Source organism: Chiloscyllium punctatum, chromosome 5 (genome assembly GCF_047496795.1).
Source record: "Chiloscyllium punctatum isolate Juve2018m chromosome 5, sChiPun1.3, whole genome shotgun sequence".
Classification (NCBI taxonomy): domain Eukaryota; kingdom Metazoa; phylum Chordata; class Chondrichthyes; order Orectolobiformes; family Hemiscylliidae; genus Chiloscyllium; species Chiloscyllium punctatum.
The window spans coordinates 52,760,503-52,773,401 of NC_092743.1; the positions used below are offsets into that span (position 1 = coordinate 52,760,503).

General features: G+C 39.2%; 1 protein-coding gene across 9 annotated transcripts in view; it reads right to left on the minus strand.

Annotated features, from left to right (window-relative positions):
* Nucleotides 1–399: 399 nt before the first annotated feature.
* LOC140477084 (RNA-binding Raly-like protein) overlaps nt 400–12,899 on the minus strand; it is a 910,390-nt gene continuing 897,890 nt past the window's right edge. For 8 of the 9 annotated variants that reach the window (XM_072570320.1, XM_072570322.1, XM_072570321.1 and 5 more), the window contains one exon: nt 400–4,766. The gene's annotated coding sequence lies outside the window, so the exon portion shown is untranslated. The remainder of the gene's footprint in view (nt 4,767–12,899) is intronic. The other variant, XM_072570328.1, reaches the window with a different exon arrangement.

A 12,899-nucleotide genomic window follows, 5' to 3' on the forward strand; every position in this document is an offset into this window, starting at 1 on the left:
TAAAAATTTAGATTACAGAATAATATTATGTGATCAGATCAACATGTAAATTCATTACACTCTGAATTATTTCCTTACAAGTTCTTTCTTGCTGAGTCAGCTATGCATTTATTCCTCCTTCATGGACCTATTGTAGTTTTACAACACTGTATGTTTCTCACTATCCCTTCTATTGACACAACTTGGAAGAATACAGCCATAGCTTACAAATGAAAAGTCAACACACAAACCTGCCATTTTCCTGCTGAAATAATAGCTTCATCTTCAGCAAATATTTGTGACAATCTTATAATGTTTGCACTATTGTGATTTTTGTATTCTGTTGCAAAGCTTGTCATTCCTGAGGGTGTTGAATTGAAGCAGGCAAGCCAAAATGTATTAAATTCTCGGCTGTCAGTGAAGGTGTAATACCATGTTTTTACTTCATGTTCTTTTATTTAATACTCTGTCCTTATCAATACAAAAGTTCAGATGTTTAAAAACTGTGGGAACAGATCAAAAAGCCAATGAACTGAAGGATATCCTAAAGGTTCCTCAATCATTAACCATAAGCCATCACTTTTGAGTCACCAAAAAAATCAAATTAGCACTAGTTTTCAATGATCATAAAATTATCTCAATTTCTTTTAATACAACAAATGTTTAAGCTAAACAATCATTTATTTTATCCACAAATGTACTGAAATTTAAATCACGAAATGAGAATTTGCACAATAGTGATTATTAAACAGTACAGGAATTTGTAAAGAAATGTTTGCTGATTTGTAGGAAAGTCAATAGAAACACTTGTCTTCAGACTGAATCAACTATAGGAGCAACCCCACATGTTAAAGCATTTCTATTCTTGCAAATGCTGGCAGAATAAAAACTAAAACATGGCAAGATCTTTTAAATTAGTATTATGAGCTCCAATTCTGATCTGAAGAATCTGACAGTCAATGCCATCTCGGATGTTCATGTCTCAATAAGCCACATAAAATTGTTCGCTCATTAATGAGTAGCAGTTTATATAGGATTAGTCTGTGTTAAATTGCACCAGTGCTGGCTATCAGTGAGGCATTTTCTCTGTCTTTCTCTATAGATTAGAAATTATTTTCACTGGTGAACACTTAAAGTGCTTTGTTAAATTCCATTCTATACTGTTTAAATGAAGGAATTAATCTATTTATACTAAGTCAGCTAATGCCTGTCATAAAAACAGAGAGAATTTGGTTTGAATGCATTAAGTCTTCCCACAAGAACATTTTTGACAATACTTTTGAACCATAGCAAATATATTTTAACAGCCTGTCCTGCTTCAACTATGATTTTAAAATTTCACACCTTTCTTCATTTACTTTTCTCTTTGAAATTTACTATTATTATTTGATGTATTCAACAACAACTTTTATTTTCTCAAACACCGTATTTCATGAGAATTTAAATTATTCATGAACAAGGATGATATAACATAATAGGGATGTAGCATAAGGAATTGCAATAGAATGAACAAGTGCATGAAATATATATGCAGCTCTATTTGGAGTCTGACCAGCCTTGCATATCAATGGAATCCAAAATGAGTAGTTAGCTTATCACAGCTGGTTTTTCTACAGGGGAGATGAAAATGGCTCTCATTTTCTTTTTGACAAAGCTTCCCTAACTACATCTGGGTAAATTTGAGTGAATGCAAGGGTACGTTTGTCTTTTCATCACTGTCTTCTGTTAATCTATCATTATTATCCTGACATTTCCATAGCTGCAAAATGTAACTTGTTTAGTGGATAAGTAAAAGCGAAATAAGAATTAAATTTATGTCCTGCTCATGCTAAAGACTTAAATGCCATTCTAACTTTCCTTGTATTATTGCGAGTTCTTAATAACATACCTTACATTAAAATATTATTTTCCTTTCTTAATTTATAAAGTTATATAAGTTCAAGTATTCAAGCTAATTCAGGAAAATAATAGCTACTATGATAATATATGTTGCAGGTCAAGAACAGAAAATGCTGAAAATAAAACATCATTTTGATGATTTTCTAAATTAGAAAGATATTGCACTATTTTATCAGATCAGTAATCTAATTCCCTCAGGTGCTGATCAAGCTGCTGTAAATTGTTAGAATTTTTATTCCTGTTTTTGTACCTTCAGTTTTCACTTCCTTTTTATTTCAACTACAATAAAATATATTGCTTAATGGGAAAATTCCCATATCCGCTGGAACAAAATCTCGATTCTAATTTGTTTTGCAATATGGTGGACAGTTGCATCACCAACTAAAAAAGAACACTAGCTGCATATTATTGGCTAATGGCTAGACTTTTGCCGCAGGATTTTATCGTGATCCATATACATTCACAACAAGTATCAAAAAATGCATAAAATTTGAACAAAATCTCATCTAGTGACACCCCTGTTTATCATCATAAGCAATGGTAAATCTGCATATCAGGAAACCTGGGGCGATATTCTATATGAGCTTTTATGATTAAAAGCAAATAGATATTTTTGGTTTGAATTATTTTTTTGTTCGTAAGATTTTTCTCAAAACATATCAGGATCCAGAAATCTTATGCTTAGTTTGAGAAATGCTATGTAATGATAATTTAAAACACTTTATCATGCCTTGTCGTAATTTGGGCAATGTAGCTGCAGAGTGATGTCTCAAAGTTTATTTTTAAAAATAAGTAACTTGTGTCTTTGCTTTGTTATTTTTTCACATACAACATCTTTAAGTATCTGAAGGTAGCGGACAATGTCTGACATTGTTGAGATGAGAGAGGGAAAGCTGATTTGATAAATGTTTGACTTTTCCTTCAGCCATACCAAGCAATCATTGAAATCGTAAAACATTTTCCTTATCGAAAAGATTTACTTTCCTCATGTCATTGAAAGCTACTTTCAAAAATATTTTAACTAGTTAATATAAACTGAAATAAAAGCAAAACTGAATGTTAGCATAAATCACTTGAAATAACCTCTATATTACATTCCTTCTGCAGTACTCAGCCTCTGCATCCACTTAGCATATTTTTGAACTTAACAGAGATGTGAAACTACGGGAGGAGTCTTCAGCAATAGGAGGGAAAAAAATAGATGGGACTAATGAAATAACTCCTCAGAGGCCAGTATCCCATCACCAAGTAACCCCTTATTTACATGTGGAGAATCCTTGACATTGATCCAGCTCCTTTCGAGCCAGCTCTCAGAGTGAACAGGATGTCTGACACTCCTGTTGTTTTTTCTTGTGCAGGTGTGAAACACAGTGAAAGACACAAAGTGCACGAATCTTTATTCAATTTCCACCACCAGGAAGATATGAAAAACACCCGAGTGGCCAGTGACAAGCACTGCCCTTCACATCAAAGGGCAATGCTGTGTGATCAAAACAGTGAAGGGGAGTGTAGGGACTAAATCAAAATAGAGTTGGAGGGAGAAATAATGCACTCCACTCCCTGCGGGACACTCCTGTTGTTATCTGTCAACTAGGGCTCCCTAATTGTACCAAATTAATAGCCCAATCAGATAACTCATATTCTATGAGGTCCACCTGGTGACCTCATTACAATCACTACAATTAACATCACAGCATAGTGAGGCACAGAGCTGGCCAAAGAAATAAAACAAAAATTCCTGCCATCACTCACTGTTATGAACTCCACTTGCTAAATCAGTTCTTTAACTTGTTTAACCTCTGTTTTGGAATTCAAAAGGATTCAGAATTCTAGGGTTAATGACTGGAAACATGTTGGGGGTTGTGTTTTCCTTTTTATTGTCATGTTACTTTTATACATAATTATTTTCTATAATTATCCCATAAGGACAATCCTAACGGGGAAGTATTGAGGAGGCAGTGAAGTGGTTCCCTGCTACAATTCCTGGACCTGCCCATTCCAAAACTGTCCTGGAAATTCTAGTTTACCTCAAGTCAGACTTTACTGATAAACATTCACATTAAATGTCTGGGACAACCTAGTCCATCTGGAGTTGAATACAATATCCCGAGATTACTCTCCATGGAACTGGACAGTAATATTGTGGAAAGTGTAAAACTAGCATTTTACCCCTTCCTGAGGGTTTCCTGATGGGCAGATTAGTTTAAAATTATTTTAGTCCTTAAATTCAATAATAATGTTTTATTAATAATATGGCCCCTGAATCTGCTTGCTATGTTTTGTTAATGCAAACATATACTTTTAAATTCACTGGCTCAATTAACTTAACTGACATTTCCTACTCAACAACAAAAAAAATTAGGTGTAATTTGTACATGATCAGTCAGATCATACAATTGCTGTAACACACGTAAAGCCAAGACCACATTACAATTTCAAACATCACTCAAACCTGAAAACAAGGTTTGACAATTAAAACATGCTGATATCAAAATAACTTTATCTCAATACTATACGAGTATAATTTCTGTTAAGATTCCTTTACAGAGCCATGTTAATTTCTCATGGGTTACCTGTAAAAGAGATACATGTGATTTTGTACATTTAAACTACTGAGAATATACGTTTAAAAAAATTCTTCCACAGTTATGGCCATGGAAATCCAACAAGCATACAAATTAGATAGAATTTAAACCCGATGAAAGTTTCTCCTTTGTAGGTCACAAATGTAATCTCCAACAAAGATGACGTAACTCCCACATAAGATTGACTATCAGTCTTAATATATTGTACATCTTTTCTTCTTTTGTTGCTCAAGGTAATACTTAGTTCCAGGTACCAGCCAGTCCAATGTCATTGACCACCATGACACGTTTAGTTTGTTTGAACTGCAAAATATAAAATGGACAAATGAGGACATGTTTCCGTAAAGGCGCCACTTACCAAAATAAGATTTGTGAACAAGAAAGCACAAATTTTAATGAAAACCATTAAAACAATCTTCAATGTTTTGTTCCAGTAGTGAAGTGCAGTCAAACACTTTGATTTAGATAAATCAGTGGAAGCCACAATCTGTTACAAATATTTTGCTTGGAATGCTGGTTTCCATATCTGACAGAAAAGCTACATCTGAATGCAGACGAACTTGCTTCTCTTGGTGCAAAGCTGTTCATGCAGCATTTTGCGTTCTGTTAATTAGATTTAATCACTTTCTTAACAGCAACCATTTCTTCTTCTCAGAAGCATAGATAATGGGAAAAAAAAGATAAGCATTAAAGTCTTTCTCACTGTTTTTAACCTACATGTCATCATTTGAAATAGAATAACGAGAATCTTATTGGGGCCTGAACAATGTGGACTATGATGAGAAATGTAGCAAAGTGTGGGAGAACTTCAGCAAGGCCAACTGTAACATCGGGAATTATTTTTAACTATGTTTTGGGTGATGAGGTGAGATTATCACTAAGCAGTGGTAGGTTGCTTATTAGGTGGGGGGAGGGAGGAATTATTGCTTGTTAACTATCTTATTAACTGCAGATGTCACCTTATTAATATGTAGCTTTCTATTGTTTTGCCTGTTGTCAGCAAACAGATGCCAAGAATTCTCAACAGTTAGGTCAGAGAAGGGACCTTGCACCTTCAGCTCACTACTGGCTGCAAAGGGCCTCTGTGTTGATCACCATGCAACAGTATCCCAGGACATGCTCCATGGGTGCTGGTCAAATGCACCCCAAATCCATGGACACTGGCAATTGACATGTGCCAGCCTGTAAGTACTCTCATGGCACATTGCCACTTAGTGCATTTCTGGAATTTAATGTTGGACTTTGGGGTACAATGGCAATTATCAATGTAATGCTGCAGCAAGGATACTTTGAGCTCGGATGTATATCCTGCTCTTGGACTGGTGTAGGCTGCATGTCCAACATGTTTGTCTGCTCTTTTAGTGCTCACTCATTTTGGGCCCATCTGGTACTTATAATGTCCCTTCCTTGAATTGTCTTGTCTTTTTGCACCTTGCCTCTGAGCCTGTTGATGAGGGAATATGTTACAGGCCAGGCCCTTTCCCATGTATTTGTTGTGGAGGCAGTCACTGCTCGTGCAGAGTCAACTGTTTGAAAGGCTGGGCTTGGCACTCGGACTTATAAAGGCAAAAAATAATACAAAGAATAGCCCTTTGGCTCCTAACCCCCAAACACTGTCAAACTCCTCTTGTGCCTTCCATGCCAATCCATGATTTCATCTGCACTCACCTAGCTCCCACAATCCCTTATATTCTCCATGTCAACCATGCTATCTATCCACCAGTTATGATTCCTCATTCACACCTTGTCAATGTATGCCTCCCTACCCACTCCATGGCACCTTGTATGTCAATTTATTGAAACCACTTTCCAACTCATGCTATCCCACCTATCACCCTGTACCCTTACAATCTGCATGCTAACTCACCAAGTATCTACCTCAGGTAGACTTCAGGACCCATGCTGAGATAAAATAAAAGTGAAATGATGACTTCACTTATTTAAAATAAACATTTTATTTCTAAACAACTGATTCACTATATTGAAATTTTATAAGGCACACATTTGATGTGCAAGTAGTTCAGTTTGGTAGTTTAACCAGGTAATCATGTTGTTATTAACTTTGCCTGGTGCTGCTCCTGGTATGCCCTCACTTTCGTTGAGCCAGGATTGATTGTTTGGATTGATGGTAATGGTAGACTGGGGAATATGCTGGGCCATGAGGTTTTGGAATATGGTTCTGCTAGTTCTGCTGCACAGCGCCTCAGGGATGCCCAATCTTGACTTGCTAGATCTGTTCACATGTTGTCCCACTTAGCATGGTGATAGTGTTACATAACACGATGTGTGGTATTATCAATGTAAAGCTGGGACTTTCTTTCTGAACAGACTGTGCAGTGGATGTTCTTACCAATACTGTCATGGACAGATGTATCTGAGCCAGGAAGATTGGAGATGATGAGGCAAAGTATGTCTTCCCTTCTTGTTGATTCCCTCACCATCTGCTGCAGACCCAATGAGTAGCAAAGTCCTTTAGGACTCAATTAGCTCAATCATTAGTGCTCTGCCAAACCACTGTTGGAGGTGGACACTGAAACCCAAATCAACATCCAGAGTATCATCTATGCCTTTGATGCCATCAGTGCTTCCTCCAAGTGGTGCTCAACATGAAGGAGTACTGATTTATCAACTGAGGGAAGGTGTTACATGATAATCATCCAGTTTCTCTGTCCATGTTTCACTTAATGCTTGACTTCATTGTGTCTGCAGTCAATGTTGAGGTCTCCCAGGATAATCTCCTCCAGATTGTGCCACCACCTCTGCATCTACCCTTTCAGTGAGACAAGACATAACCAGAGATGGTGATATCTGGGATGTTGTCTGTAATGTACAATTCTGAGAGTATGACAATGTCAGCCAATGCTTGAGAAATCTGGGAGATTGCTCTCCCAATTTTGGTACGAGCCTCCACATGTTGGTAAGCAAAGACTTTTGCAGGCTTGACAGGACTATATGCCATTATCGCTTCCATTGATGCCAGGTGGTCTGAATCTTTCATTTTGTTTTTACAATTTCTCGTGATTGTTACAACTGAATGGCTTGCGAGGCCATTTCAGATGGCAGTATGGGTCAATAACTTTGCTGTGGATCTGGAGTCACACATAGACCAGACCAGATAAAGATAGCACTTTCCTTCCTTATAGAACATTTGTGAACCAGATGGGTTTTCCACCAAGCAACGATGGTTTCATAGACATTATTGACTTTTAAATTTCCGATTTTTAAATAAATGATTGAATTAAATTCAAATTCTACCATCTGCCATGGTCCATTCAAGGGCAAAATGTAATTGAATGTGTGGATTAATAGTTTAGCTCTAATACCACTGGCCATCGCTTCCCCTAATGCTCAGTTTTAGGTTGCTAGATCTGTTTGGAGTCTGTCTTATTTAGTACAGTGGTAGTATGATGAATAGCATCTTTAATATGAATACAGGACATTGTCTCCACAAATACTTCATAGTGATAACTCCTGTTGAAATATCCTTTGAAAATAAGCTTTACCCTCTTATTAGTTCCATCACCACTTGTGACGGATGGTAAAACTATGCAAACCATAACCTGTCTCTGGAGCAAAAATGGGGGGAGTGGGGCACCTGCGATCTGCATAGGTTTAAGGTGGGAGAGCAACTTTTTCATGCATGCATGTATGGACCAAGTTGCTGGAGGAAGGGCTGGATATGGGAACAATTTACAACATTTAAAAGGCATCCTATATGGCTAGGATAGGAATCTCCCACATCCGACAGGAAGAGTACATCACTCTACTAAAAGCCATCGTTGCACCTTAAGAATCTACGGACCCAGAAAATAACACTGTCTTACAGATCTAAAAAACACTACACCAGACTAACTTAAAATAGGACATAGAACAGTGCAGCACAGTACAGGCCCTTCAACTCTCAATGTTGTGCTGACCTTTTATCCTACTCTAAGATCAGACTAATCTACATACCCTTCTTTGTACTATCTTCCATGTGCCCATTGAAAAGTTGCTTAAATGTCCCTAATGTATCTGATTCTACTATCAACGCTGGCAGTGCATTCCACGCACCCACCACTCTCTGTATAAAGAACCTACCTCTGACATCTCCCAGTTCTCAGTATCTATGTTTTATATTTTTAAAAATTTAATCAAGAAACAGATCTCAATAATCAAAACATGTAATCAAAAAAGAACCCACTCTACTCACTATTGTAGACTAACGACAAGATTACACTTGAAAACAATGCACAGCAATGTGCTGTGAGCTCTCCCACACAGGTTCTTGCAAGGTCAACTCTGAATTTCATTGTTTGTTAATTTTGCTTTGACGTAGAGATACTTGTACTCAAAAAGCAAAGGCAGTAGCAGATTCATTGCTGTGTCAGACAGCAGTGCACGGTTCTTTCTCTGCCTTTATTGGTCTTCCTCCTTATTAAAGGGCTGTTGTTTTGACCTTTCTTCTTCCAATGTTCAAAAACAATGCAACAGCTTATAAAACAGTAACTACTGCTCCTGGAATTCATTGAAATCACCTCCCACACCTAAAATCACGCAAAAAAGGAGCGGCTGTTATAGCCACAATGTTTTTCTCATTCTCCATCTTGGAATACTGGTCAGCATGGATGAGTTGGACTAAAGGGTCTGTACGTGCTATATAATTGTATGAATCTATGAAACAATCAACATGGCTAAAGAGGAATGTGATGCACTTGAATTTCCAGAAGGCAGTTGATAAGATGTGACATCAAACAAAGCTCGTGGTGTAGGAGTAACATATTAGTATGGACAGAGGATTAGCTCGCCAACATATAGCAGAGAGGAAGACTAAGTTGGTCTTTTTTAGGATGGCAGTCTATAACTAGATCAAGTGCCACAGGGATCAGAGTTGAGACCTCAAGTATTTACCATCTATATCAATGTTTTAGAACGTAGAACATAGAAAAGTACAGCACAAAACACGCCTTTTGGCCCACGATGTTGTGCCGAGGATTATTCCTAATCTAAAATAAAATAACCTAACCTACATACCCCTCAATTCACTGCTGTCCATGTACAAATCCAGCAGTCGCTTAAATGTCCCTAATGACTCTGCTTCCACCAGCACCACTGGAAATGCATTCCATGCATTCACAACTCTCTGCATAAAGAATGTATCTCTGATATCTCCTCTATACCTTCCTCCTAATATCTTAAAAGTATGACCCCTTGTGCCAGTCAATCATGCCCAGGGGAAAAGTGTCTGGCGATTGACTCTATCTATGCTTCTCATTACCTTGTATACCTCAATCAGGTCACTTCTCTTCATTCTTCTCTCCAGAGCGAAAAGTCTGAGCTTAGTCAACCTCTCTTCGCAAGACAAGCCCTCCAGTCCAGGGCAGCATCCTGGTGAACCTTCTTTGCACTCTCTCCAAAGACTCTGTATCTTTCCTATATTAGGGCAACCAGAACTGGACACAATATTCCAAGTGTGGTATTACCAGGGTCTTGTAGAGCTGCAGCAAAACCTCACGGCTCTTAAACTCGATTCCTCTGTTAATGAAGGCCAAAACACCATATGCTTTCTTAACAACCCTATCCATTTGAGTGGCAACCTTGAGGGATCTATGCACTTGAACACCAAGATCCCTGTGTTCCTTCACACTGCCAACAATCCTGTCTTTAATCCTATATTCAGCATTCAGGTTCAACCATCCAAAGTGCATCACTTCGCATTTATCCAGGTTGAACTCCATCTGCCATTTCTCAGCCCAGTTCTGCATCTTGTCTATATTGCGCTGCAGCCTGCAATAGTTCTCGACACTATCAACAGCACCTCCAACCTTTGTGTCATCTGCAAATTTACTAACCCACCCCTCGGCCTCCTCATCCAAGTCTTTAATAAAAACTACAAAGAGCAGAGGCCCAAGAACAGAGCCCTGTGGGACACCACTCACCACTGACCTCCAGGCAGAATACTTTCTATCTACAATCACTCTCTGTTTTTGCTCATCCAACCAATTCTGAATCTAGACAGCCAAAGTTCCCTGTATCCCATACCTCCTGACTTTATGAATGAGCCTACCGTGGGGAACCTTATCAAATGCCTTGCTGAAGTCCATATACACCACATCCACTGCTCCACCTTCGTCGACCTGTCTCGTCACCTCCTCAAAGAATTCAATAGGATTTGGGAGGCATGACCTGCCTCTCACAAAGTCATGCTGACTGCCTTTAATTACTCTATGCCTTTCCAAATAGTCATAAATCCTATCCCTCAGAATTCTTTCCAAAAGCTGGCTGACCACAGACATAAGACTGACTGGTCTGTAATTGCCAGGGATTTCCCTATTCCCCTTTTTGAAAAGAGGAACAAAAATCACCTCCCTCCAGTCTTCTGGTACGACTCCCATGGAGAGTGAGGAAGCAAAGATCTTCGCCAGCGGCTTAGGAACCTCCTTTCTCGCTTCCCGGAGCAGCCTAGGATAAATCTGGTCTGGCCCTGGGGACTTATCAATCTTAATGTTTGCCAAAATTTCCAGCACATAAACTTCATTGGTCTTGATCTGTTCAAGCCTGTTTCCCAGCTCCTTGAAGTTCTAATTCACAACAAAGTCCCTTTCCTTTGTGTTTCTTTCCCTCTTCAAGGCTATGGCAAATGTGAGGCAGTTGTGGTCACTGTCACCAAAGTGTTCTCCAACCATAAGATCTGACACCTGTCCTGGCTCACTGCCAAGCACCAAATCCAAAATGGCTTCTCCCCTCATCAGCCTGTCCACATATTGAGTAAGGAATCTCTCCTGAACATATCTGACAAAAACGGCTCCATCTAAACCATCTGCATTAAGGAGGTTCCAGTCAATATTGGGAAAGTTGAAGTCACCCATAATAACAACCCTGCTACATCTGCATTTTTCCAAAATCTGCTGGCCTATGAGTTCTTCAATCTCCCTACTGATATTAGGTGGTCTGTAGAAAACTGCCAATGAGGTGGCTGCTCCCTTGCTGTTCCTAACCTCCACCCATACTGACTCAGTAGAGAAACCTTCCTCAACAACCTTCATTTCTGTAGCTGTGATGCACTCTCTGATTAGCAATGCTACACCCCTTCCTCTTTCTCCACCCTCCCTGTTCTTTTTAAACATTCTAAACCTTGGAACATCTAGCAACCATTCCTGCTCCTGTGAAACCCATGTGTCCGTTATGGCCACAACATCATAGTCCCAAGTACTGATCCATGCTCTAAGTTCACCACTCTTATTTCTGGCACTCCTTGTGTTAAAGCAGACATTCTTTAACAGATCCCTTTGTTTCACCATGTGAAAAACCTTCCCGATAGATTCACTACATCCTGTCACTGCCCCATTGACAATTACCCCCCCTCTCAGATATGTAGCTCTGATTCCCACCCCACCCCCACCACCCCCCACCAAACTAGTTTAAACCCTCCTGAACAACATGAGCAAATCTCCCACCCAGGACATTTGTGCCCCTCCAGTTCAGGTGCAACTCATCCTTCTTGTACAGGTCCCACCTTCCCCAGAAGGCATTCCAATGGTCTAAGCATCTGAAGCCCTGCAACAGCCTCGCAGCCACGTGTTACGCTGCACTCGCTGACTGTTCCTCACCTCACAGTCTCGTGGCACCGGTAGCAAACCTAAGATCACTACTCTACTTGTCCTGCTCTTCAGCTTCCAACCTAGTTCTCTGTAGGACTTTTCAAATCCTCAATCCCTTTCCTAGCTATATCATTTGTGCCAATATGTACCATGATTTCTGGCTGCTCCCCCTCCCCCTTCAGAATCTAAATCTGATCAGCGACATCCTGGATCCTGGCATCATGCAGGCAACATACCTTTCAGGAATCCCATTCCTGACCACAAAATCTCCTGTCACTCCGTCTAACTATTGAGTCCGTTACCACTAGCGCTTTTCTATTCTCCCCCTTTCCCTTCTGAGCCACATTGCCAGGCTCAGTGCCAGAGACCTGACAAGTATGGCTTTCCCCTGGTAGGCCGTTCCCACCAGCAGTATCCAAAACGGTATACTTATTGCCGAGGGGAACGGCCACAGGAGATCCCTGCTCTGTCTGTTGTCATTTAATGTTTTGAACTACAGCATCAAATAAATTATGCTAAAATTACTGATAACATAAATCTGGGAAAGGGGTGTACATTGTGAAGAGGAGATGGGATATTAATAGGTTGTAAGTTAGTCAAAAGTAGCTGGATGGATTACATTATCTATTTTGGCAGCAAAGATTGTAAAGCAATATGTTATTTAAATGGAAAGAGTTTGCAGAATTCTTGTGGTACTGAGGGATGTGGGTGCCCACTGGAGAATGGCAATTCAAGAAGTTAGTTTATTCTTGCAATTTCATCACAGTCCAGCAGAATCTACTTATCTCTAAGATCTAGATTTTTAAAAGTTATTATGCATACTGGTATATCATATGTAAATCATGAGTTGGTACAA